The 25,551-nt window shown below is 43.3% G+C and overlaps 1 pseudogene; it reads right to left on the reverse strand.

The window, feature by feature from the left end:
* Positions 1-71: 71 nt before the first annotated feature.
* On the reverse strand, positions 72-13,363 carry LOC124559840 (annotated as a pseudogene).
* Positions 13,364-25,551: the final 12,188 nt, after the last annotated feature.

Consider the following 25,551-nt stretch of genomic DNA (forward strand, 5'->3'; position numbering starts at 1 on the left):
AAGAGAATTGTATCTGATTCAGAGTGTTCTTCTCATGCTTCTATTCTTTTTGTGTTGAACAGTTTCCTAACTTAGTCAAATAACCCAAAGCCCATGTCATTACCATCTGATTCAGACTGTTCTTTCTTATCAGATTTTTCCTTCTCCTCTTTTACAGCAGCCGCTGTGCGCAGCATCACCTCCAGCTGTAGCTCCAGCAGCAGGAGCAGTGACACCACCAACTGGCATGGACGCCAACTTCTCACAAAGTGGCGCTATCAGACTTCCACTGTCCTTCCCTTTAAGTTCACTGAGAGCTTTCTTCAGTCTCTCGCCATCTGCTTCAGTACAGGTAGAACTGAGAATCTTCTCAGTATCCGCAGAGTTAGATTTTCTTCCCGCCAACGGCGACAAGCAGGTAATCGGCCACGTAATGCAGCTTTTAAGTCTCTTCAGCACGAAACGCGTATGCGCTCGCACAACTTACTACGCCGCTGAACTACTACGCTCAACAAAACAGTATACACTACTGGCCATTGAAATTGCTACACCACGAAGTTGACGTGCTACAGACGAGACATTTAACCGACAGGAAGAAGATGCTGTGATATGAAAATGATTAGATTTTCAGAGCATTCACACAACGTTGGCGCCGGTAGTAACACCTACAACGTCCTGACATGAGGAAAGTTCCAACCGATTTCTCATACACAAACAGCAGTTGAACGACGTTGCCTGGTGAAACGTTGCTGTGATGCCTCGTGTAAGGAGGAGAAATGCGTACCATTTCGTTTCCGTCGTTGATAAAGGTCGGATTGTAGCCTATTGCGGTTTATCGTATCGCGACATTGCTGCTCGCGTTGGTCGAGATCCAATGACTGTTAGCAGAATATGGAATCGGTGGGTTCAGGAGGGTAATACGGAACGCCGTGCTGGATCCCAACGGCCTCGTATCACTAGCAGTCGAGATGACAGGCACCTTATCCGCATGGCCGTAACGGATCGTGCAGCCACGTCTAGATCCCTGAGTCAACAGATGGCGACGATTGCAAGGCAACAACCATCTGCACGAACAGTTCGATGATGTTTGCAGCAGCATGGACTATCAGCTCGGAGACCATGGCTGCGGTTACCCTTGACGCTGCATCACAGACAGGATTGCCTGCGATGGTGTACTCAACGACGAACCTGGGAGCACGAATGTCAAAACGTCATTTTTTCGTATGAATCCAGGTTCTTTTTACAGCATCATGATGGTCGCATCCGTGTTTGGCGACATTGCGGTGAACGCACATTGGAAGCGTGTATTCGTCGTCGCCATACTGGCGTATCATCCGGCGTGATGGTATGGGGTGCCATTGGTTACACGTCTCGATCACCTCTTGTTCGCATTGATGGCACTTTGAAGAGTGGACGTTACATTTCAGATGTGTTACGACCCGTGGCTCTACCCTTCATTCGATCCCTGCGAAACCCTACATTTGAGCAAGATAATGCACGACCGCATGTTGCAGGTCCTGTAGGGGCCTTTCCGGATACAGAAAATGTTCTACTGCTGCCCTGGCGAGCACATTCTCCAGATCTCTCGCCATTTGAAAACGTCTGGTCAATGGTGGCCGAGCAACTGGTTCGTTTCAATACACCAGTCATTACTCTTGATGATCTGTGGTATCGTGTTGAAGCTGCATGGGCAGCTGTACCTGTACATGCCATCCAAGCTCTGTTTGACTCTATGCCCAGGCGTATCAAGACTGTTATCATGGCCAGAGGTGGTTGTTCTGGGTACTGATTTCTGAGGATCTATGCACCTACACTGCGTCAAAATGTAATCACATGTCAGTTCTAGTATAATATATTTGTCCAATGAATACCCGTTTATCACCTGCATTTCTTCTTGGTGTAGCAATTTTAATGGCCAGTAGTGTATGACTGTTCCTTAGTAGCTTTCCGGTAGTTTCGCATGGTACCCTTGCACCATTTTACTCGGATCGAAAGGAGAACTGCGAGTGCTACAGGTGCTTAATGCAAACTGCCGGCCATACACTGGCGGACACTCCAAGGCTGCCGCTCACTGTCCGAATCAGAAGAGCAGCATCGCCAGAGAGAGGCGGCGTTTCCCACGCCGCTAGGCGGAGAGAGAGAGTGTGTGTGCGTCGGCTCGCGCCGGTAGCTGGCAGAGCGGCGCGGCGCGCACATCCGCGAACGCCAATTAAGCCGCAGATGTAGATCACGGTTGCGTAACGGCGGGATGCAACACTTTCCCGCTGCTGCCCGCGCCCCCACACCCGAGTCGCCACGGCCAGCCGCTGATTCACGCGCAGCCGACGCCGGCCCACTCACCTTGCCCAACAACAGCGGGACGTTTGAGCAACGGCGACCGCTTCCACTTCCACACAGCTTTTCTGTGTCGCCGGGGTGGAGCTCGTCCACGTGCGGTGTGCTACCTGCCCGACTCAGGCACGCACGGCTAAAAGCGGAACGGCCTCGCAGCACTTCTCGCCTCCCGCCCAGTAGTCACCGCCGTCTGCGGACTGCCTCGCGGCTACTGTCGCAAATTTGTTAAAAAGAAAAAAAACGGTAGCGGAAAACAAGTGGCACAGAACACAATACATCACATGCAGATACGTTGCTATGAAATTCTGGACACCGTGTTGATACTAAATTTTCTTTGAGCCTCTTTTACAAGACCAACTACCGCACACGTTGTGATTGTCTATTATGTGCTCACGTGTAAATCAGCCACCAACCACGTCACGAGGGGGTCAGTGACGTCAATGATCAGTTGTCTGTGCCGAGTGAAGAGCTCTAAAATATTGGATAAGCTCAGGCTATGCATGTAAAACTACACTCGCTGAGCTCACGCCTGTTATCGTAATGGCCGGCCGGAGTGCCCGTGTTGATACTAAATTTTCTTTGAGCCTCTTTTACAAGACCAACTACCGCACACGTTGTGATTGTCTATTATGTGCTCACGTGTAAATCAGCCACCAACCACGTCACGAGGGGGTCAGTGACGTCAATGATCAGTTGTCTGTGCCGAGTGAAGAGCTGTAAAATATTGGATAAGCTCAGGCTATGCATGTAAAACTACACTCGCTGAGCTCACGCCTGTTATCGTAATGGCCGGCCGGAGTGCCCGTGCGGTTCTAGGCGCTACAGTCTGGAGCCGAGCTACCGCTACGGTCGCAGGTTCGAATCCTGCCTCGGGCATGGAAGTGTGTGATGTCCTTAGGTTAGTTAGGTTTAATTAGTTCTAAGTTCTAGGCGACTGATGACCTCAGAAGTTAAGTCGCATAGTGCTCAGAGCCATTTGAACCATTTGTTTGTTATCGTAATGGATTTCGCACCTTTGTGCCTTCTCAATCTATATTTTTGCAGTTTGCTTTGTTTTCGTGATTCATGGCGAAGGTTGCAAGTGCGCTTGATATTTTTCCTACTCGTGTACTCCCACAAGAAGGACTAAGTACCTGAAAGCGGAAAGGTATACATGTTTCACAATACCCAAACAAAGAAAAAGTCTATACTGCGCATAAATAACATCGCAAATACATAAACATTTACTAACGAAAATTGTTTCAACAGTGAAAATGTCAGATCTATTTAACGAGAAAAACAAATTTTGGTCTTATTCGGCATGCATATAAAAGACAAGATGCAATGGATAAACCAAAAAGTCACAAAGATTGTTTGATGTGTTTGTAAGTATATGTTTTATCGAATAAATAAATATAGATTTTTAAAATATTTGGACGATAATTTCCTTGTTTCTTCAGTTCTCAGGAGAGTGGAGAATTTCCCCTTCGACCTTTGTCAAAAACATCCATTATGAATTTTCCTATAGTCATTAATAAACACTGCAACCACTGTAACATTGCAACTTTCTATTACAATGTTTCCATTTTGTCATAAAAGGTATGGTCTCTTATAGCCTCATTTTCTCCATTCGGATGCCAAACTGCACAGAGGCAACTCTCTCAATACACTCAGTTTTGGCACCGACAAATAAACGAAAACGACCACTCGTGACACACCAGATTCAGTACAGGAATAAAGCGCCAGAGGGAACAGCAGTACATTCCCCTGCTTCGAGTAATCGATTGGGGCAAGAGACGCGGTCGACCTTCTTGCGTCAATCGACTGTTCATCAACTACAGTGCCATTCTTGTATTATTTCAGTAAGGATGTGCGACTTGGTTTTGTTTTGAGAGCTGTCTGCTGCGGAAGTATGGTTATGAGGAGACCGTCCTTCTTACAAAAAGTCGGAATTAGTAACGTTCAACTCACTCTGAATGTTCTCTACAGAGGTTTATGGTGATCCTCCATACCGCAGAAAACTGAAAGAACAGGAAAAATTTATTCTAATATTTTATTGCAATATATTGTAGCATTTTTTTTTAGAATGATTACTAGTTTCCTTCAAAATCTGAACGTCTTCAAATCCGTTAAAACAAATAAATGAGATGCTAAATTTCATCTTAAATACCCCGTCGACACGAGCGAGGCGTATCCAGTTGACGTTAGTATGCGCCGCTTGAGCGTGCTCGTGTGGTAAAATCGCTTAACGACGCCGGTTACAAAGAGCACGAAGTTTTCTAGGACAGGATTCCACAAAGAATTTAACTGTAAACCGCCGTCTCGATTAATAAAGGAGACTGTTGTTTTCCACTGGTTTGTTGATTGTGGAGCTCCAAAAATTTGACGTATGGGCCAAAAGTTTTGATTTATTGTACTTCATCAAATGACCATTGGAAATACTGTGTTTGGCGATAGCGAACTTACTGAATTCGAGGAATCTAATACGCTGCAAAGTTCTATAATGCGATCCTCCACTATGCGCGTCGTTTGCCGTAATCCTATGTAAGATATGTCGCAATCGCACGGAATGATGCAAACACCTGCCTTGCACAACTCTAAGTGGTTTTTAACAGATCTAAACAACGCTGGGATTTTAGATGGAGAGCAAAAGATTGCTTTAATTTTATGTCTCCTTAACGCTCTGTCTATTTTCGCCAAAACAGTTCCAAAATACCGTAGATAAGCGGTCATTTTGAAGGCCTCATCCAATTGCTTATTCTGTCGTTTGTCTGTAGACCTTTCTGTACTACTGAGACGAATATCCAGTGTTCAGAAAGACAGTTCCGTTTGCAGTTATCGGCATTCGAGGTGGTATGGGCTCTATGGATTAAGGTCTTTAGAACGCCTGTCGTTTGTGCCGGTTGGTGGCAACTAGTAGCATGGAAATAAAGACCTGTATGAGTGGACTTTCGAAATACCTAACACCAAAATGTGTCATCCAATTACGTCGAACCAAGACTTCTAAGAACGGTGAGCAACCGTCTTTCTCTATCTCTATAGTAAATTTTGTTTTCGTGTATGGAGTTCAAATGTCGAAGGTACTCTCCGAGACTAAGAAAACCATGAGCCCAAACTATAAAAATATTATCAACGTATCGCCAAAATACTGTTGGCGTTTTGGACGTCAGATAGATCGCTTCTTTTTCGCATTGCGACAACGACTACACTGTTTTCTGCGTATCCCCGACACGCCTTATACACCCTCCACGGCTTGTGCTGCCACCTGCGTCTGTTATACAATAGCTCACTCAGGTCTACATCTACACCTACATACATACTCTGCAAGCAGCCATACGGTACATGGCACAGGGCATATTGTACCACTGCTAGTCATTCCCTTTCCAGTCCCACTCTTTATTGGAGAGAGGGAAAAAGAATTTCTATAGGCTTCTACACTAGCCTTGATTTCTTCTCAGTCCTCGCACAGAGTGTAGTTTGGTGGCATTAGATCTTTCTGCAGTCTTTCGCAATTGTTGGTTCCTCAGTAGCATTTTGCTATAAAAATGTCTTCTCCAGATTCACATTTGACTTCATGGAGCATTTCCGTAATACACGTTTGTTGATCGAACATACCAGTAACAAATGTAACAGTACGGCTTTGACTTTCTACGTATCTTCCTTCCATCCGACCTGGTGGGAATCGCAAACACTTGAGCAGTGCTCAAGAATGGGTCGCACAAGTGTTCTGTACGTGGCTCCTTTATAAATTGTGCCACGAAATAGTATTTTTCACTGCAGTTGACTTCCTTTCCGGCCAGCCGGCAGTGCTGCTCTGGAACTCCTTTTTAGATTGGACAGAGGCCGCGGTTGGCGGCGTTTCACTTGCAACAGCGCCGCTCCGAACCTAGCTGGGGCGGTGCGGCACGGAAAAATGCACTGAGTGATAACAACATATTCTGAATGCCAACGCCACTATCGCTGTAGAAGCGGCGGTGCGTCGTCGTGGCCTGGTATCGTGACAATGGCCATCGTTATATACAGGGTGCAAATTTTAAGTTGACAAACCAGAATAACTCGAAAAATAAGCTTCACACGAAAAAATGTCTAGAATCCAAAGTTGATTACGAGGGGGACATCTGCTCGTGCTAAAATTAGCCCGACACCCCAGCCCCCTGGGGGGTGAGGCGGCAGGCAACTTTAAAGTTTCAAATGGGAACCCCCATTTTTATTGCAGAATCATATTCTACATAAAAACTACGCACATTTTGTTCTAAACATTTGTTTTGATTCTTGGTAGTTGGCGCTGTAATTCAAGAAAATCCATGTTCTCATTTTTCGGTGGAAAATGGTTACGGATAAACGAAAAATACTTATTTACTTCGTAAATTTTGATGTGCTGTCTCCTCATAGAGTGGGGTTTGAGAGAGAGAAATTAGAATTTTACCAATTTTGTCCCAATCCGAATCTGTGGGAAAAAATTAATATTTGGGTCTAAATTTGTAAAACCCTAATTCCTCTCTCCCAAACCCTACCCTATGGAGAGAGAGAAGGAGAGTTTTAGTTTTAGCGTATCAAAGTTCACGAAGTAAATAAGTATTTTTCATCTATCCGTAACCATTTTCCACACAAAAATGAGAACATGGATTTTCTTGAATTACAGCGCCAACTACCAAGAATCACAATAAATGTTTAGGACAAAATGTACGTAGTTTTTTAAAAGTAGAATATGATTCTGCAATAAAAATGGGGGTTCCCATTTGAAATTTTAAAGTTGCCTCCCGCCCGACACCCAGGGGGCTGGGGTGGCGGGCTAATTTTAGCACGAGCAGATGCCCCCCTCGAGAATAATCAACTTTGGATTCTAGACATTTTTTCGTGTGAAGCTTATTTTTCGTGATGTTCTGGTTTGTCAACTCAAAATTTACACGCTGTATATTGGCGGACAAGCCTGGGTGCATTGCTCTGCGGGAATGGGAGACACGACGACGACAACTGCAGCCACTACAGGAAGCTGTGAGGCCGAGTCATTGACGGCACCGGGCCTGGTATGGGGCGCAGTCCGGATTTGTTTTCGGTATGGCCGGTTGAAATTGTCGCAGCGGGCAGGAGTTGGTGCAGGCAGTCGGTTGGTAGCCAACAACGGAAAGCGAAGTTCCAGTCTCCAATGTGGTGTAGCACGGAACGAGGAAACCCATACAGTCACAACGGCCAATGCGCGGTGTGACAAAGCTGCCACGGACATCGCCTGCCTGGAGGGCGCGGACAGTATACTCGTATTTTGCCGCGGGCCAGAGAAGATGGCTGCCACAGTCAGAGACGGGTAACAGTGGAGACCGTGTAGTGCAACAGAGCACTAGGATTTTCTTTTGGTCGTTCACAGCGCATGTTGGGCTACTGACAAGTACCAGACTAATGTTATTATATGGAAGGTACTGTGCACAGTGATAACAACCAGTAGCACGCACCCGCGCTCTTGTGTGTGTATGTGTGTGTGTTGGTGTGTGTTTGTGTGTGTGTTTGGATACAGCGAATTCATTACAAGTTTGACATTGTACGGTGGGGCTGTGAGGGCGCAACAGTGAGCGTTCTGTATTGCGGTTTATTTTTCACTGTGAGGGCATGGTCGACTGTGTATGAGAGAGTCCTGTATCGTGTTTTATGATCACGCTGAAGGCGTCCTCAATTACTGTACATAGCTATAAGTTCTCTAAATTTTATGTTGATGGTTGTCTTTCTTAGACAAGATAACCTGGAGTAATCCTATTGCCTGCAGCAGTAGCGAGTAGCTGGTGGAAACTCTTGATAGTGGGCGTAGCTCCTGTGTAATTCATTCATTTATTATAGCGTGTTAGTATGATTGCCCGATTATAATGTGCTGTGGGCTGAAATGCTCTAATTTGTGTTCTGTTTTTATTTGTTCGTGCCCGTTTGTGTCTGACAGGGCTGACTCGCATTAGAGTTCTATATATTATATTCGCTTAGGATAAAGCATCTTACTTTATCAGTTATTATTGTGTGATGCCAGTTTGTACATGAGAACTATAGATGGGCAAAATACTTTTCTTTTTATGTTGGCTGCCAATCAGCTCTGTTCAAGCCATGGTGTTTGTGTGATAATGTACACGTTGTTAAAAAAACGCTTGCACAACTCCCAGCCCAAACCCCATCTCACCCGAACCCTATGCTACCAAGCGAGCTGCATTTTCCTAGTATCCTCCTAACAACCAGAAGTCAACCATTTCCCTTACATCCTCTTTCCATTTCAATGTTACACCGATAAATTTAACCGACGTGTCTGTATCAAGAACACCACTAACACTAGTATATTCGAATATTACAAAATTGTTTGTCGTACTCTTATACACTGATTTACATTTTTCCACGTTTAGAGCAAGCTGCCATTCGTCAAATCGAATGGAAACCAAAGTCACCCTGTATCCCCCTACAGCCACCTAACCACGGCACTTTCTCGTACACTACAGCGTCCCCAGCAAACAGTCGCGGACTGCAGCTCACCCTGTCCGTCAGATCATTTATGCATGTACAGAACAAGAGCTGTCCTATCACACTTCCCTGGGACACTCCTGACAATACCTCTGTCTCCGTGCAAGGAATGACAGCTGTAATAAAAAAATAAAAACGTTAAGGGAGAGAGTTCGGGAAACATCTGTCAGTCCGTGCCGTGGACGGACGGAAGAAGAAAATTTTGAGACTTTCTGGTAGATTAAAACTGTGTGCCGGACCGAGACTAGAACTCGGAACTTTTGCCTTTCGATGGCAAATCCTCTAGTAATTGAGCTGCTCAAGCAGAGCTCTCGACCTCTCCTGACAGCTTTACCTCCACCAGGACCTCATCTCCTACCTTCGAAACTTCACAAAAGTTCTCGCGCGAAACCCCTGCAAATTTCGAGTCTCGGTCCGGCACACAGTTTAATTTGCCACGAAGTTCATATAAGTATACACTTCGTTGACGAGAAAGAAATTCATTCTGAAAGAAATTATGGTTTAACATTATTTTTCAAGTATTATTATTTAGCAGATAATAGCCTGTGGAGCCGGCCGAGTGGTTCTAGGCGATACAGTCTGGAACCGCGCGACCGCTACGGTCGCAGGTTCGGATCCTGCCTCGGGCATGGATGTGTGTGATGTCCTTAGGTTAGTTAGGTTTAAGTAGTTCTAAGTTCTAGGGGACCGATGACCTCAGAAATTAAGTCCTATAGTGCTCAGAGCCATTTGAGCCATTAGCCTGTGGGCTTTTCAAATTAACAATCCCACTTTTCGTCGACGAGTAAGTAAACCGAAGGAAACGATGATCAGACGAGGATTTCACCCTAAACCACTTCGACCAATCGGTACGGGAGAGGAGGTAGGGCAGTTACATGTGTTGGCGAAAGGAAGTACGTTTAGATTTTACGGCCGTGGATGGTGTGGTCATTTGTTAGGACTGTTCAATACTAAGCAACAAATGAGAATTTTCTTACGCATTAATACAGTTGTTGGTTCTCACAAGACGAATTTGTCGGCTATAGTGAAAACATTGTTTTATGTGATGTAATTATAAATTAAATTTACAGTTTTCCGATTTTTTCCTTTAGCTGTGCTATGAAACCTTGCTTCGTGTCAAATATAATGACTCTAGGTCAATGGGAAGTACCAGCACCTGATTTTTAAAAAAAAAAATTTGGAAGTACCCTATAGTTTTGACGAATGAGTTTGCAAGTATCGAAATATGGGATATAAATGGCTGTATCTTTTGACTGCATTCACTTAAAACTTTAACTTATTTAGCTGCACGTGATTAGCCGAGCGGTCTCAGGCGCTGCAGTCATGGACTGTGCGGCTGATCCCGGCGGAGGTTCGAGTCCTCCCTCGGGCATGGGTGTTTGTCGTTAGGATTTAGGCTAAGTAGTGTGTAAGCTTAGGGACTAATGACCTTAGCAGTTAAGTCCCATAGATTTCAAACATATTCGAACATTTTTTTAACTTATTTACACCGCCAAAGGACCATAGACTTCAGTATGTGACATATATTTCGACTACCCGTTCTTGAGAAAAAGGGGCCTTAACGTTGGACAGATAGACACAGACAGACGGACAACAAAGTGATCCTACGAAGGTTCCTTTTTTTACCGACTGAAGTTCGGAACCCTGAAAACTGGGTTTGTTCAAATGGGACTTAACTGCTGAGGTCATCAGTCTCCTAGAACTTAGAACTACTTACACCTAAGGACGTCACGCACATCCATGTCCCAGGCAGGATTCGAACCTGCGACCGTAGCGGTCGCACGGTTCCGGACTGAAGCGCCTAGAACCGCTTGGCCACTACAACCGGCGAACTGGGTTTGTAGTTTGTCGATATATATATATGCCTCTATGTTCATGGCGCTTTGTTTTAACTATTATTTGTTCGAATTTGTACGACATTCTTTCTTTGTGCCTGAGCAGCGTGCGATGTGCAGCAACCATCAATTGGATTAAAGAACTGCTGTGGAAATCTGTAGAGCCGCAGTCCTCTCACGCCAGCTGCACATTTCCCTCACGCCTGTAGAGTTGCAGAAGTTCCGCTTCTGAGGCAAGCAGCAAGTGAGGTTGATTCACTTCGCTCTGGTAACCCTCCGCGAGGTGATGCCATGAAGACGGTTGCAGACGGGCGTAACTTCTAGGCTTCGGCGCGTTTCGCAGCAAGAAAATTACTGAGGGCGATTGCTTGTCGAGATTGCCCATCAGTGTTCACCGCGGCCGAGAAGTTTCGCAAACAGCGTCCTGCGGCAGCCAGCGCGGAGACGTGTCTGCCAGGACGTTACTTATCCTTTCATTTCAGGGAAACAACGGGCAAGTGTGACATGACGAGACTGTTGAGTATCTCCGGAAATTAGAGATGTGGCACGTTTCTTAGTTGTTATGATGTACTTAAAACATTTTGCACTTGAGCGTTGGCGTGTCGCGTTAAGAGTATCATTGTTGTAAATAGCTTAAACTTAACTTTCATTTTACCTTTGGAATAAAAGTAAATGTGTTTCCGTATTTATGTGAACCATATGAATAGACAACAAGTCTCGGTCTGTGTTCCAGTCCGGCATACATGTTTCAAACAGCATGAACTGTTGGAAGCGAATCGTGTTCTGCTGTTTCAAGCTTAATCCATTGACTTACTAAAATTTTTCCCCGTAGTCGACCCTATATTTACTATTGAAATTTACAAAAATCAGCTTATTTTTTCTTACACACTTTTCTCAAAAGTATATAATTTTTTTGATAGAAATTCTTTGTGAACCTATCCATACCATTCGTTGAAAGTTTTGGAAATTTGTGGTAAGATCCTATGGGTCCAAACTGCTGAGGTCATCTATCCCTAAGCTTACATACTACTTAATCTAACTTAAACTAACTTGTGCTGAGAACAACACACACACACACCCATGCCCGAGGAGGAGTCGAACCTCCGACAGGGGGAGCCGCGCGGACCATGATAAGGTGCCTTAGACCGAGCGGCCCTACCGCGCGCCTTCCTTGAAAATGATAAGGAGCGGAGATAATACTGCTTTAGAAGTTTTGTTGGTACGGTAATCTCGAAAAAATTCAGGGAAGCAAAACGCCATTAGACATTTTCCTCACTCATACCCTGTCTCACTTATCTTTCTCCTTGCTTTACACACTACACAGTTTCTGGAGGCTGTTTTCTTGATGGGATTAAGGGAGGAGCCGGGGGGGGGGGGATAAACCTAAAAAAATCTGAAAATGATTGCGTATGGCTCACAAAATATCGAAAAAATCGAGTGTGTCATACATCACTAAATAGATAGATTTCTCCGTTTTCCAGTGGTGCCTAACATGTCATGCCATTTATTAAGAGAGAAGAAGAAACACTAAGAAGCTATAGCTGCTCGGTCCGTCTCGCAGCTGGAAGTTTAATAACGGATTTCAAATATGCCACCGGTTGCAGCCATATAAACGAACGAGTGATATGGAATTAGTGCTAGACTTTGAATTCGTACATTGTTAAACACTATGCTGGTAAGTACAGTCGATGAACTTACAATGAAACACGCACAATGCGTTTTATCCAGAAACTTAGCGTACGGATTACGGAGGTTAATGGTAAGCTGTTGCATATCTGAATTCGCTCTCTTTCGTGAACCGTATACCCAACAGTGAGACTGTTTGATTCGGCGATAAAGGTGACGCGGTAATCACGACTTTGCCATACGGATGGATAAATGGTTAGATCCTAGATTCCAATTGTTAATGCGCATTCCATTTTGCAATGACACGAGAAGGTGTTGATAGAATAATTACAATACTAACTTTGTTTCCGACGACGAGGACTTTCTTATACAGAAATCAGACAAAACTAAACAAATAATCGGACGTAATCATTTTTTATGACTGACCAGCAGTCACCATCGGCGACCCGCGGAAACCAAGGGAAACTTAAAACTGCTGGTGCTGAAGGGAAGTCTATCGTCTTTAAGCATTGTGTCACGTCTTTCTGGTAATAATAATATATATCTCTTCATAAATGTGGTAAGAACTTTGCGATTAGTTAACATATTTTAATATATACCATTATGATAAACACTGAGTTTGTAGTTTCACCATTATTAGGGAAGGCACATTATTACCAAATTCGTTGAGAATACGAAAAAATTTAAGCATGTATATTGAATCAATTACGGTAAGTACTCGTATCTTACTGGGAAATTAAAGCGTATTCCTTTTTCCTTCTGCAACATGTAAGTCTACTGACATTAACGGTGGTATACAGGCTACTGCAATGGGTTGAGCACGTGTCGTTGTTTAGAGGCAGGTTACGCGCTAAAGTGCGACCAGTAATCAGTGTCACGTTTATATTCAGGAATGTCTCAAAGTTCAAAGGTAGCCTATAAATCTCTGCGTACCTTTGCCGAGTGCATACGAAATTTTGGCGCGCTGCCACGCCTCATCCAGGGTGGGATAAGACCATTGTACTGCGGACAAAGTTTGGAAAATCTGGGCGGCCGTGTTTCGATTGTGAGATACTCACTACCTGATCAGTATCTCGCAGAGAAAAATGTGAGCCCATAAATCCTTGGAGGTGGGGCACAGGCATAGCGTCAACTGATCTGGTAGAACGGATCTACGATGTGTGTCACCTCGTGAGGGAAATACCGCGCCCGGGGCTGTGTCAAGGTTGTTGGGAACACGCCGCTGCCACCCCTTGCGGGATAACTTCACAGCTAAACAAGGCACTTTCGTCGCGGTTAGGAGCTACGCGCAAGTTTTCTTACGCCGCGGTTGATTAAACTGAACATCATCTCTTCAAATCTAAGAATATAATCGACCTATTCATTTTCAACTTCGTTGTAAGACACGTCACTGCCGCCAAAAATTTCTGTATCATTAAATGTTTGTTTTTATTTTCATCATGTCTCTCAATCGTTGCCTAATTCAAATTGAACTATATATGCGAGGACAGCCATTTAATCCATAATTCCCACTGAGATATTCTGTTACAGCTAGATCCAATTCATCTGTGCTCCATTTTCAGTAACGCATTTCCGTAGTCATACTGTACTACAAAATAATTATTTAATTTAAAATTTACGATAAAGAACACATTAGAATATTCATCACATCATTTACAAACATTATGTTGCTCTAACAATGCTAAACTCATTTTAAAGTTTCTAAAATGGTACTGGTAAAATATCGGAAATGTTTAGTGGTTCATTGTAGGCACGTCGCCGTTTTCTCTTTGTCAGTTTTCTACGAACGAACCAAAACAAATATAGATTCACTACTGTTTGAAAACAGCCTTATAACGCAAATTCTCTTCACAACACAAATAAAAAGTCGGGTGAAAACTACAACAAAACCAAGACTGTCTTCGATTGACCAGATCCTCAACACACCGAGATCACAACTGACAACATGACTCTAAGAAACATGTAGTTCACGCTGACCTTTCTAGATGTATCATAGTACAAGATATACGAATTTTATAGTAGTGTTACAAATTAAAAGCCGGTATAAAACAGACAATTATCCCCTACACCAAACTCGCCCTCTAGATAGGTAACAGCGAGACTTGATGTGAAAATATGATACTTTAGCGGAATTCATAAATTCACAGTACTTTAATTTTGGAAAATCTGAAGCCGTAGATCGCACACGAATAAAAAAAATAGATGAACAATGTCATATTACCGCCAATAACTGCTGTCAAACTTCTTCATCGAACAACCAATTCGGTCCACAGACAATCATCAGGTTCATAAAACATCTACATCATTGTATTAGGCGATTTAAAATCAATGGCGTCAAATAATAAAATCTATAAGTTTGTCACTGTTGTCAAATGGTAATATAAATTACATTGTCAATCAAAAAAATGTCCCAAACAGTGCAAACAGTGGACCCACTCGTGTTACACAGCATAAACAGCCTGCGTTAACGTTACGGACAGAAGAATTCTACATTTAGTACGTAGAAGGCCTCCGTCCATAACTTTAATGACGACTGCTAACGTAACATGAATCTGTGCACTTACTACTCTTACAATTTTTCAACAGTCGCGAATTCATGGTTTTTATTATTTGATGCCATTGATTTTATTTCGCGTAGTGTGATGTCAGTGTTTTATGAACCTGGTAATAGTCCCTGGACCGAAACTGCTGTAGCTCTTTGGTGGTAAGTCATATATATATATATATATATATATATATATATATATATATATATATATATATATATATATATATAGTAAAAACAGAACAGACACCTAGACAGTCTCTTTTGGAATCGGGAATTAAACTGCTCTCCAATTAGGTAACTATCTCGGAGCTGTTCCAAGGGGAAAATAACGGCCTTCAGTTACCCATTAATCATGAACGCGTTTTGTTACCAGAGGGTCTCTCATTCGACATAACCATTCGCTATTTTGAGCATATCTTCCTCCATGAGGAAAAGCATGTATTTTCGTATTAATCCAATCCGTATTTTCGTTACCGAGTTACGCTCTTGCTTCATCAGCAGATTACTGCTTTTATTTATTGAATCAAATGTCACGTAACAAACATTTGGCATAGATTTGTCGTTATACAGTATTTCTGAAGCATTTTATTCCAGGTGTCCTTTATCGACCATTGTTGTTTCATTCAAGCCACAACACGCCAGCTTGATTGAGAGACTTGGACGATACCAAGGAAAACTTACACCTCTTGGGTAGAATTTAGTGTAACCGAGGTTATTCACTTTCTCGTGTTGATAAGTTTCTCAAAAATTAAATTTTGTCGATATGTCGCCCTGTGAGGTATAGTGGAAACACATTTGTTATTACTTTATCAAAGCACGAACGATACATTTAGAAATTGGGAGCCACAGAATACTGATAGCTTTTTTTTCAGTATACAAAACATTTTTTGAAACGAAAAACATCTAAAACGTCGCATTCAATAATCCTTCATTTCTTGCAACGGTTCCTGACTGCTCCCATAGAACAGAGCTGACCCGAGGGACATCTGGCGAAGAGGCAACCTGTTGGGCTTTCAGAATAATGTTTTCTCGAGAACCATTTGCAGGTATGCTTCGTGTGCAAATGTTCTGTCTAGGCTAACCCTTAGCAGTTGCACGTATATTTGATGCGCAAATCTGGCTAAGCCTGTCACTGAAATGACTAAGACGAAAACGGATGACGTTTCAACCACTGATGTTTATCGAATTATTCACGATCCACAAATCTCCTGCGCTAGAAAAATAAAATTACTATTATGTTGTTTGTCTTAATTTACTGCTCTACTATACAGTATGTGTGCAGTAAATCAGTTACGTCTGACAACCCAAAAATACAGCTAATTAGTGTCCGGCAATCCAGATTTAGGTTCCCCGTGATTTCTTTAAATCGCCCCAGGCTGATGCCGGGATGGTCGCTCTAAAAGATCGATTTCCTTCCCCATCCTTGGCACACTCCGAGCTTGTGCTCTAATGACCTCGACGTCGACGGGACGTTAAACCCAATCTTCCCTCCTTCCTAAATACACGGCTTGTCTGTCTCAAATCACTGGGGACGACGGAAAGGGTCAAGACGGAATGCTGTCCTCAAATTCCACGAGTCGAGGCTTTTGGATCCTTAAAAACTGTGGAATTTCTGAGAATTAAAACTTTGTTTTGACAGACGCTCATAAATCCACACTTCACTCAAGTAGCAAAGAATCGTTTTCCACGCACATAAGCGGGTAACGACAGTGTATAACGCATTGTTCCATTCGGACAATAAACAGCTATTTCAACACAAAGGTTGTTAGTTTTAACGCTGTATCTCATTGGAAATGTGAAGAGGGTGAAACAGACTGCAGACAGATTGTAAATAATAATTACACCGTTTCGTAACACAGTCAGGATCTCGCAAGCATCTATTTTCTGTTTTGCTATATAAAGAACTCCCCGATCAGGCACTTTGACGACATAATCAGGACTAAGCCCAATTTTTTCTGTCTGTCATAAGGCCGTGTACCAGTTATTACATTATGCTACTGTATACCTTATCGTTCTCCAGATCGATAACGTCATGTCTCTGAATGATTAGTATGAAAAGAGATTAGCCAAATTCTCTGCCACGGTAAGTGCAATTAGTGTCCTTGTCTACGTAACAAAAAGTAAGTTTTGCTACGGAACGTACCTCGTAGGAATATTTACTGTAGATGTAGCATCAATGACCATTGATATGAAAGAGTGATATTTGAGAAATTATAGTACTATACTGGATTATCCACTGAGAGCACTCAACTCCAAAAACATTTGCTCGTGATGGTTCATCTGTACTCTCAGCACCACATTCTTCGACGTATGCGTTTAACGTGCAAGTTAACTGGTCGTTATTGACGTATCTCTTTCCTCAAATTAGACTGTGCAAGCAATTATTCATCGAGAACCTTGGCCAGCTGTTTGTTAATTGAAAGGCCCGTTTTATCTTAAATTTCATCCAAAGATAAAAATTTCTCACAATTGGGACGGCATCAATTGAGAAACTTTATTCTCTAAATTCGTTCGACTTTCTGGGCAATACGTCCTGCTACACCATACATCAAATTAATGTCTGCAAATTCTTGAAACGAGTAATACTAAATCTTTTACAACCAGCCATGAGCTGTAAATAGTGATAAACTCTATCGTGCACACTTCACAGAATACTGTGTATTGTTTCTTAAGGTAGAGCCACCAACATCGTTGCGGCAAGCAATTGTTTACTATGAAACATAAACAGCTGACTAACTTACTCCCTGCAACCAATATTCATTGCAGACCTCGTACCGGCCGAAATATTTGTTTCTAGCCATAGGCACCTTAACTCAGAATATTCACTTAGGATCACTACATCACGTTACATTCGTTAGGCGTGTTCCTTGGATCCAACGGACCAACGGAGAGTGGTCTCTTGGGTGTGGAAAGGAAACAAATATATACATTCTGCTTAGTTTAGGTGCAATACGGTGAAATCGCTTTACGTTAGTGCATCACAATACTAATTCTAATTGTAAATTCAACATTATATCCCAAAACGTTAAATTCTAGTGTTTCTATGAAGATAATCTTCAGTGTAGTAGAAGGAGTTGCCCAATAGAAAGTTCATTAATTCAATCTTCAGCTCTACATTTTCTGTGCTCTCGTAAGTTGTTGAACACATCATTTGTAACTAAGTATCTGACACCTTTCTATACTAATTTTAACCCCTCTAAGTCTTTGCAGAACTTTATTGGTCCTAGTAATAGTCAGTCTGCCTCTTATGGTTTTACCATCAGAAAGTTTCTTGTCTCTCAAACTTTGTTTCAACTTCCTCAACCTGGTGTCCATCCTCCTCTGGACACAACCAACACATTCCAGTTTTGTGATAATCTTCTCACCATGCGGCTGAGTGGCTACTACACTTTTATATGCTTTTGAGTCTCCATCACCTAAGAACTTAGTGCAACACTCTCCCCTTTCTTTCACAGATCGACGAAAAATTTCAAAAGCTGCAAAGGCCTCCATCCCACCACTTGTGCCTTCATAATTTCTGTCACAGATATGCCTTTCTTCATTCCCTGATTTACACTTAATACAATTTTTGGTTAAAATTTGGAAATCTATTACCTTTCCAGTGTCCACATTGGTCACCGTAGCAACAGAATACTTAGAACTGTAGCTGCGCTTCTGCCAAGTGCCATCAGAAGCTACTGGTATGTCAGTCATACCATCATTTATTTCAACAGCTTCGTTTGCAGCACCCATCATTGACTCACATGCAACAGATTCCACAGCAGCTCCAATAAATCCTGCATAATTGTCGATTTTACAAGGTGGGCGCGGCATATTCATCATGGCACACATTGTTTCTGCTGGAGTGTGTTCTTTACCAATAGCTCTCAATCCATGAAATCACCTAACATTTACTTCAAAATAATTATCTTTACACTTATCAGAATTCGAAACTGAATGAGTATATTTACAACTGGCACAATTAATGATAAGTTTCCTGGTTAGTCGATTTAATACCTCGCTGTCTTCACATAAACTAACTGGCCCTCAACATATTTTACAACACACACATTCACCTAACACACTCGTTAGGATGTGTAAATCTGTCATAATACAGCCTAACCAACCATTTACATAACTTTCGTTTTGAGAAAACTTTGTATCACAACGTTTTATTTTAATCTCCGAAGCACTAATGAGTGTTTCTCTACACGTTGACGAATTTGCCTGCATTTCATTGTCTGTAACTTCACATGCGACCTGTTTAACACAATGTTTCCCTTTATTCTAAAATCTATTACCATGAAACCCATGTTTCTTAAAAACACTTCTTTTTGGCGTCATACTTTACTTTTTGAGAGCTTTTTGAGAGATTTACCAATCTATTCGTCACTTTTCCTTGGAAAAACGTTAGCACTTCGACATACAGCGCATGTTTATACTATGAAACGATACGATACTGTTTGACAGAGCTACCAATACAAACACATACTTTTACCTTTTCTAACACAGCAATCCACAGCCTTCTATATAAAAAATTATCGATTTTATCAGATCTTGAAGTAATGCACATAAAAATTTTAACATGATATATATATATATAAAATTGCAAATTTTACAATGAGATAAAAATCGGAAAAGGTAAAAAAAGTTTTTTTTCGGTCTAACTCCCCTTAAGTTAAGATAGTCCAGGTGTTGTGGTTTGAACTCTTCCTTGATAGTCCACGTTAGCCTCACTGCTGATGAAGTACAAGTCCTGCCATGCACACTACTCTGGTTGCTATATGCTGCCTGAGACTGAGACTCTATCTGCAAGTGACTGGGCGGCGACTGAAGACTCAACTCAGTGACTCAGTGCATGACTGGGGCCTCCAGTCTGCAGCGGCGATCTAAATACTGGCGGTCGAGAGGGCGTTGGCGGGGCGTTTCTTGCAAGTTTGGCTTTGGCCTCTCTCCTGATAGGCTCGACTGCTCCGGTGCCTACTATCGATTTTATTACAGCTTCTTTGTCGATTGGAGTACTGGCGACAGCTTACTACAGCGCATTTGGGATGGCCTATATGCAGTGAAATGCTTAATTTTTGTCCAGCATGTGTGGTAACACTTCGTTTAACCAGGCTACACCAAGCTTTGAGTTATTCTGTACAGTTTAATATGTAGTGAATCAAAGACGAGACAGAATTTCCACGGTTGTAAAGAGTTCTTTTTGGAAAAAAAATTGTAGGAACTGGATGTGAACAGGGACGGCTATTAGAGTTATCGGCGAAACAGCCTATTAGTGATGACACAACGACGGATGGCTAGCTCTGCTAAAGATGTGCAACAGGTAAAGAAGAAAAAGCAAAAAGAAGAGGAGGCAAATAAAAAGTGGACGTTTGCCATAATGATCATAATTGTGTGTAGGGAGACGACTATCATTCCACCGGAAGCTGAGGCAGCCGTCACGAAGTTAACTCGGAAGGTCGGAGGTTAGCTGCCAACTAATGATAATGGCCCCGGACTGGGACAAAGACAACGTACCGTTAGGGGACAGGTTCCACGGGAAATGAATAGCCCGATCCGGTCGCGCTGCGGTTAGCGGGCGCGCGGTGGCGGCGCGGCCGTGTGCGCCGTGCGGACGCCCGCCTGCCCGCGTCGCCTCCTCGCGGCAGCAGCCCTCGCACGGCGCGCATAAATTCCGAGCGTTTTCTTATGCGCGCGCCAACGACTGTAATTTGAGGCGTCCCTGATTGAGTGCCGGCTAACAGTCAGTTTGTCTGCAGACTGCTACTTACGTGACGCTCGCAGTTTCCCAGGAAGACGAAGCGGAACAAATTTGTACGACTAGTCTCTGTTAATAGAGGTACAGAGTGAGAGGGAACAGGTTTGTCTCGTTAACAGCGCTATAATAGAACAGAGTAGATGGCACCTATTCAGTGAGCAACTAGTGCGCTGGGACGTTCATTTCGTCCGTGCCTCAACGATTCCGAAACGTCATGCAGAGTCACACTAGCGGCCGCGGCGAGAATCCGAGACTGTTCGCAATACGTGAGGGTTACTGCTCTACAGATTGAATAACACCTAGTTCAGCTTTCTGTTCTGCTACATTGTTAAGAGCAATAATAAATGACCTGTAGCAATGTAACTACTACCAGGAAAGATTCCGAAATCCGAACGCAGGACTGGAATACGTTCACCGCTAGAAGTCAAATACATCACCTCAAAGCGGCTACTAGCATCTTCCGCCGATAATCACACAACAACAAAACGAGAATACTGTTTAAAGTCGATAGGGATAAAGCAAAATGAAAACTCGAGGCTAATATTTCCACAGAAACGAATGTAATTTAAGGGCTTCACACTGTCAACACTGTCCAATTAGCTACTTGGCTCCAATCTAGTTTAGGATCGCTGCCTATCGAGCGTTTGCAGACTCGCGGAAGGGCAGTACTAGCACCAGCCAACCAGAAATCTACGTCCGCCCACGTTGAGATTCTTGTGGATGGGACGTTAAATTCCTTTCTTTCCTCCCAAGACATAACGAGATTGATCACGAAAGGAACACCTTCTTCCGACTTCAGAAATACATAAGAAAACAGCACTTCCAACCCAGCGGGCACGCGAGTGCTATAAGAGGACTGTCGGTCTACTCCTCGGTTTTGAGGGCTCCAGATCGCTCCTGAATGAGGACAAGATCATACGCAATTAGGTCTGTATGTCTTGTTCCTGTCCTCCTCCGTAGCTGAGTGGCCATTGAGGCTGACTGCGATGCAGAGGACCCGATTTCGATTCCCGGCATTGCCAGGAATTTTTCTCTTGGTGGAAGCTGTGGAACAGGGTGCACTCAGCTGAGGAGCAAGTAGTAGCAGCTCTACGTCATGAAAACTGACAACGGCAGGGAGAGAGTAGTGCTGACTTGATGCTCCTCCGTGCCGCATCTAATGACGCAACTGACGTAAGATGACACGGCGGTCGGTCGGTTCCGACAGGCCCGCAACGGCCTGAGGACGGAGTTTATTTCCTTCTCCCTCGAACAGCGCTTTTGTAAGGCGCTGCTCTGTGCGAAGACTTTTAATATTATTGGAAAAAACCGTGGGAAAAATACTCGTCCTAGTCGGTTCCGAATAGGAGTATTAGGGACAAAGCAATCATCTTCAGGCCGAACCAGTAACCCCTTTCCAACAATCGAAAACTGGCCGTGCCGCAATAACAGCCTGCACTGGCACACAGATCGCCTGGAAAAATTTTACAGGTACCCAAAAATACGATCAAGATGCAAGCATTATGTGAAACACCTGAGTGATGACGTTCACGTCAGCTACTGCGCAACGTTATTATCTCTTTCGGAAGCGGAATTGAGAGAATCACTGCTATTCTTGTTCATCTGTGAGGAAAACGTTTATCTTTGTGGAGAGACACGGCTTCTTTCCCTCCCCAGAAACGCTTCTTTTCACAAATAGAAAAGAAAAAAGATCAGTACATTATGATGTCTAGGGGATGGCTGATTAGTTGCAAGGAAATCCTTTTTCTGATATCCAAACTTCCTTCGCAGTATGTGGCGCATTACCACTTGATCAAGCGGAAAGAGCGAGGTGGCGAAGTGGTTGAGACGGTACAGTGGTGTCGTGTTCTGGAGGGCTAAGGTATATTTCCCGTCTGGTCAACGTGATTTAGATTTTCTGTGACTTCCCTAAACAACATGCCGCTGACTTTCTTATATTCGTTAATCGGAACTGGTACTCCGTCTCCAACGAGGAGGAGAGAGGGGGGGGAGGGGGGGGGGGGGCGAGTGCAGGCGGGAAAACTCATAATAGTTTATTGGAAACGGGGAGGGTGGAAGAAATGATGCACAATTTCTCACAAAATACACAGATTATTTTGCTGTCAAGTAGGTAACATTAAAATAGATGCGAAGTTTCTCCGCTTTCACACTCTATTAGTTTTCATTATTGGCTGCTAAAACGAGGAAAAAACATCGCGAACTGAAAGGACAGCGGTAACTGAAACTTTTGGAACCTAGAACCATCTAGCATTTTCAGATGCGAGGGTGGGAAGTGTCTAATGACAAAATAGTTTTGAAATTTCAATGTATATGTCTCTGGATCTACTTGCTACTAGTCAGTACCGATTAGATGCTCATACTTTCTTCAGACTGATAATACAATAATAATACGTCTGTCTATGTAGGGGGTTGTCAGGACTCAAAGATCATAATTTTTTTTCTACAAAGAAGGGGGGGGGGGCAGTTGACCTCCTCTGCCTCTCGCTGAGAACACTCTTGTCCAGTGGTCTCAACGTCCCCATAGTCGTCAAGACTGATTTGTTCCATTTCACGGGACACTGTGGAGAAACTGCACACTTAACTAGCTGTGTCGCAATCCATCGTTCATGAACTGTCTGCTAACGCCTCTCCTCCACCATTGGCCAAAGCGGGTGGAATTTGTCCCATCCACGATTTGAATGGGCTACGTCCGGTTCGACTACCATCGCACTAATCCAGCAGACACTTAGACCGCTGAAGCGTGCGATTAATTTCCTACCGGTAAATTACACTTTACGAAAAAAAAGACCCATAATTAAGGAGTTGTCCGAATGGGATGGAAATCGATAGATGTGATGTACATAAACATACAAACAAATTATCAAAATTTCAGAAGAATTGGATTATCAATTCAGGAAAAAAAAGCTTCACTAATAGAGAAAGTCAATATCGGGTTGGTCCACATCTGGCCCTTAAGCAAGTAGTTATTGAGCTTGCCACTGATTTATAGAGTTATTAGATCTCCTCCTTAGGGATACCATGCCAAATTCCGTTCAACTGGCTCATCAGATCGTCAAAATCCCGATCTGATTGGAGAGTCCTACCCATTCACCAAACATACCCAACTGGGGATAGATCCGGCGACCTTGATAGCCTAGATAGGGTTTGGCAAGTACGAAGACAAGCAGTAGAAACTCTCACCATATGTGGGCGGGCATTATCTTGCTGAAATATAAGCTCAGGATGGCTTGCCATGAAGGGCAACAAAACTGGGCGTAGAATGTCGTCTATGTAGCGCTATAATGTAAGGGTGCCGCGGATGAATTACATTCACCCAGTACAGTCCCATCATCCCCACGGTCATAGTCATATCCAAATACCGCGAAGCCATTTTGACGACACATACTGCAAAGTTTTTCTTCATATATGGAAGTCATAGTAATTAAAACGATTTTCCATATAAGTGAATAAGTAGTTTGCTTGCAAAGAAACATCGATGAGACAAAGTGATACTTCGTACTGTTCTTTTGCTGTTAGTGGCATGCAATTCAGCCAAAAAAAACTTTAGATCTCTTGTTGATTCATCCGCGGGATTCATATTCTATGTGCTACGACAAAAGCAGGTTTAATATTATACTTCTGTTCACTAAGCTTTCATTTTAGACAGGTACAAGGAGTGGACAAAAATAACAAAAATATGAAAACACCAAAAACATAACACATTATTATGCCTAACATGATGTAGGAAAACCATTGGCATTCTGAACAGTTTCCAGTCGTCTCGGTATGGATAAAGGAGGTCCTGTATCGGTTGCAAGGGAATCTTATACTATTCGTCCTGCAAAATAGTGGCAAGTTCGCGTAACGATGATGGACTGCGACGCGCACCCTTCTCTCCAAACTGGACCACAAAGTCTAAATACTATTGAGAGCTGGTGACTGTGGAGGCCAGGGGAGATGCTACAATCCATCCTTGTGCTCACAAAACCACACCTGCACGATGGGAACTGTATGGCCAGGGGTCCTGTCGCTTGGAACACAACACCACCGTTGGGCTACAAACATTGTACCAATAGATGAACCTAATTACTCAAAACGGTCACAAAATCCTTGGCAGTAATGCGACATTGCAAAAGTAATCGTGGTACCCACGGAATACCACGATATGACTTCCCAAATCATCTCCGAATCCCCGTCATGTTTCGCTCCTGGTATTTGAACTTGGCCCGAAGTTGTAAACAGCATGAAACAAGACTCATCCAACCAAATGACTTAGTTCCTTAACTCCAGACCCCAGGTTTTATGGCTTCGGTGTTACATTTCCTGTTACGGGAATTTGCATCGCTGATGAGCGGTTTTGGAATCCCAGCTCGCCTTACAATTCCCTGCCTATAGAGCTACCTTCGTGTTGGTTACGTGCTGAGAGGGTTTACGCGTGCGACATTCAGTTCTGCTGTGACTTCTGCAACTGTCGTTCTCTTATTTTTCGTCATTAGCATCTTCACTGACCGTCCGTCATTATCACCAGGCACACTCTTTATGATCTTTTTTTTCTGCTTTCCCTATACGTGGTATAAATCTTCGATGCGGTGCGTCTTGGAACACCAACACGTCGGCTACGTCGGTTGCGGACGCAATCACCATACGAACACCAACAACTTCCCCGGGTTCAAATTCATTTGTCCAACCCCTGTATGTCACTAATTATCAGCTAAGCCTCTGCTGTAAAGCCTAAAGATGGACTAACTCTCCTCGTCCGTTTCTCTATTAAAGCTCTCCTTACATAACATCAGTGATAGTGCGTGTAAAGAAAGACAGGGCTACTCGTATCGAAGAGTGGGCAGCTTGCACTGGAGTCCACTGCCTTGAGCGCTGCTAGTCCAAACTGGTGTCTAGAAAAGAGTCCCCTCGCGATTATATAGGGCAATACGGTGAGAAATCTCTCACTCATGGATATTGCCACTACATGCCAATGTCTAAATTATCTATAGACAGGAATACAGAGGATAAAAGTAAGAAAATGCAGTCTTTTGCGAAGCATTATT

Source organism: Schistocerca americana, chromosome 1, assembly GCF_021461395.2.
Source record: "Schistocerca americana isolate TAMUIC-IGC-003095 chromosome 1, iqSchAmer2.1, whole genome shotgun sequence".
NCBI classification, from domain to species: domain Eukaryota; kingdom Metazoa; phylum Arthropoda; class Insecta; order Orthoptera; family Acrididae; genus Schistocerca; species Schistocerca americana.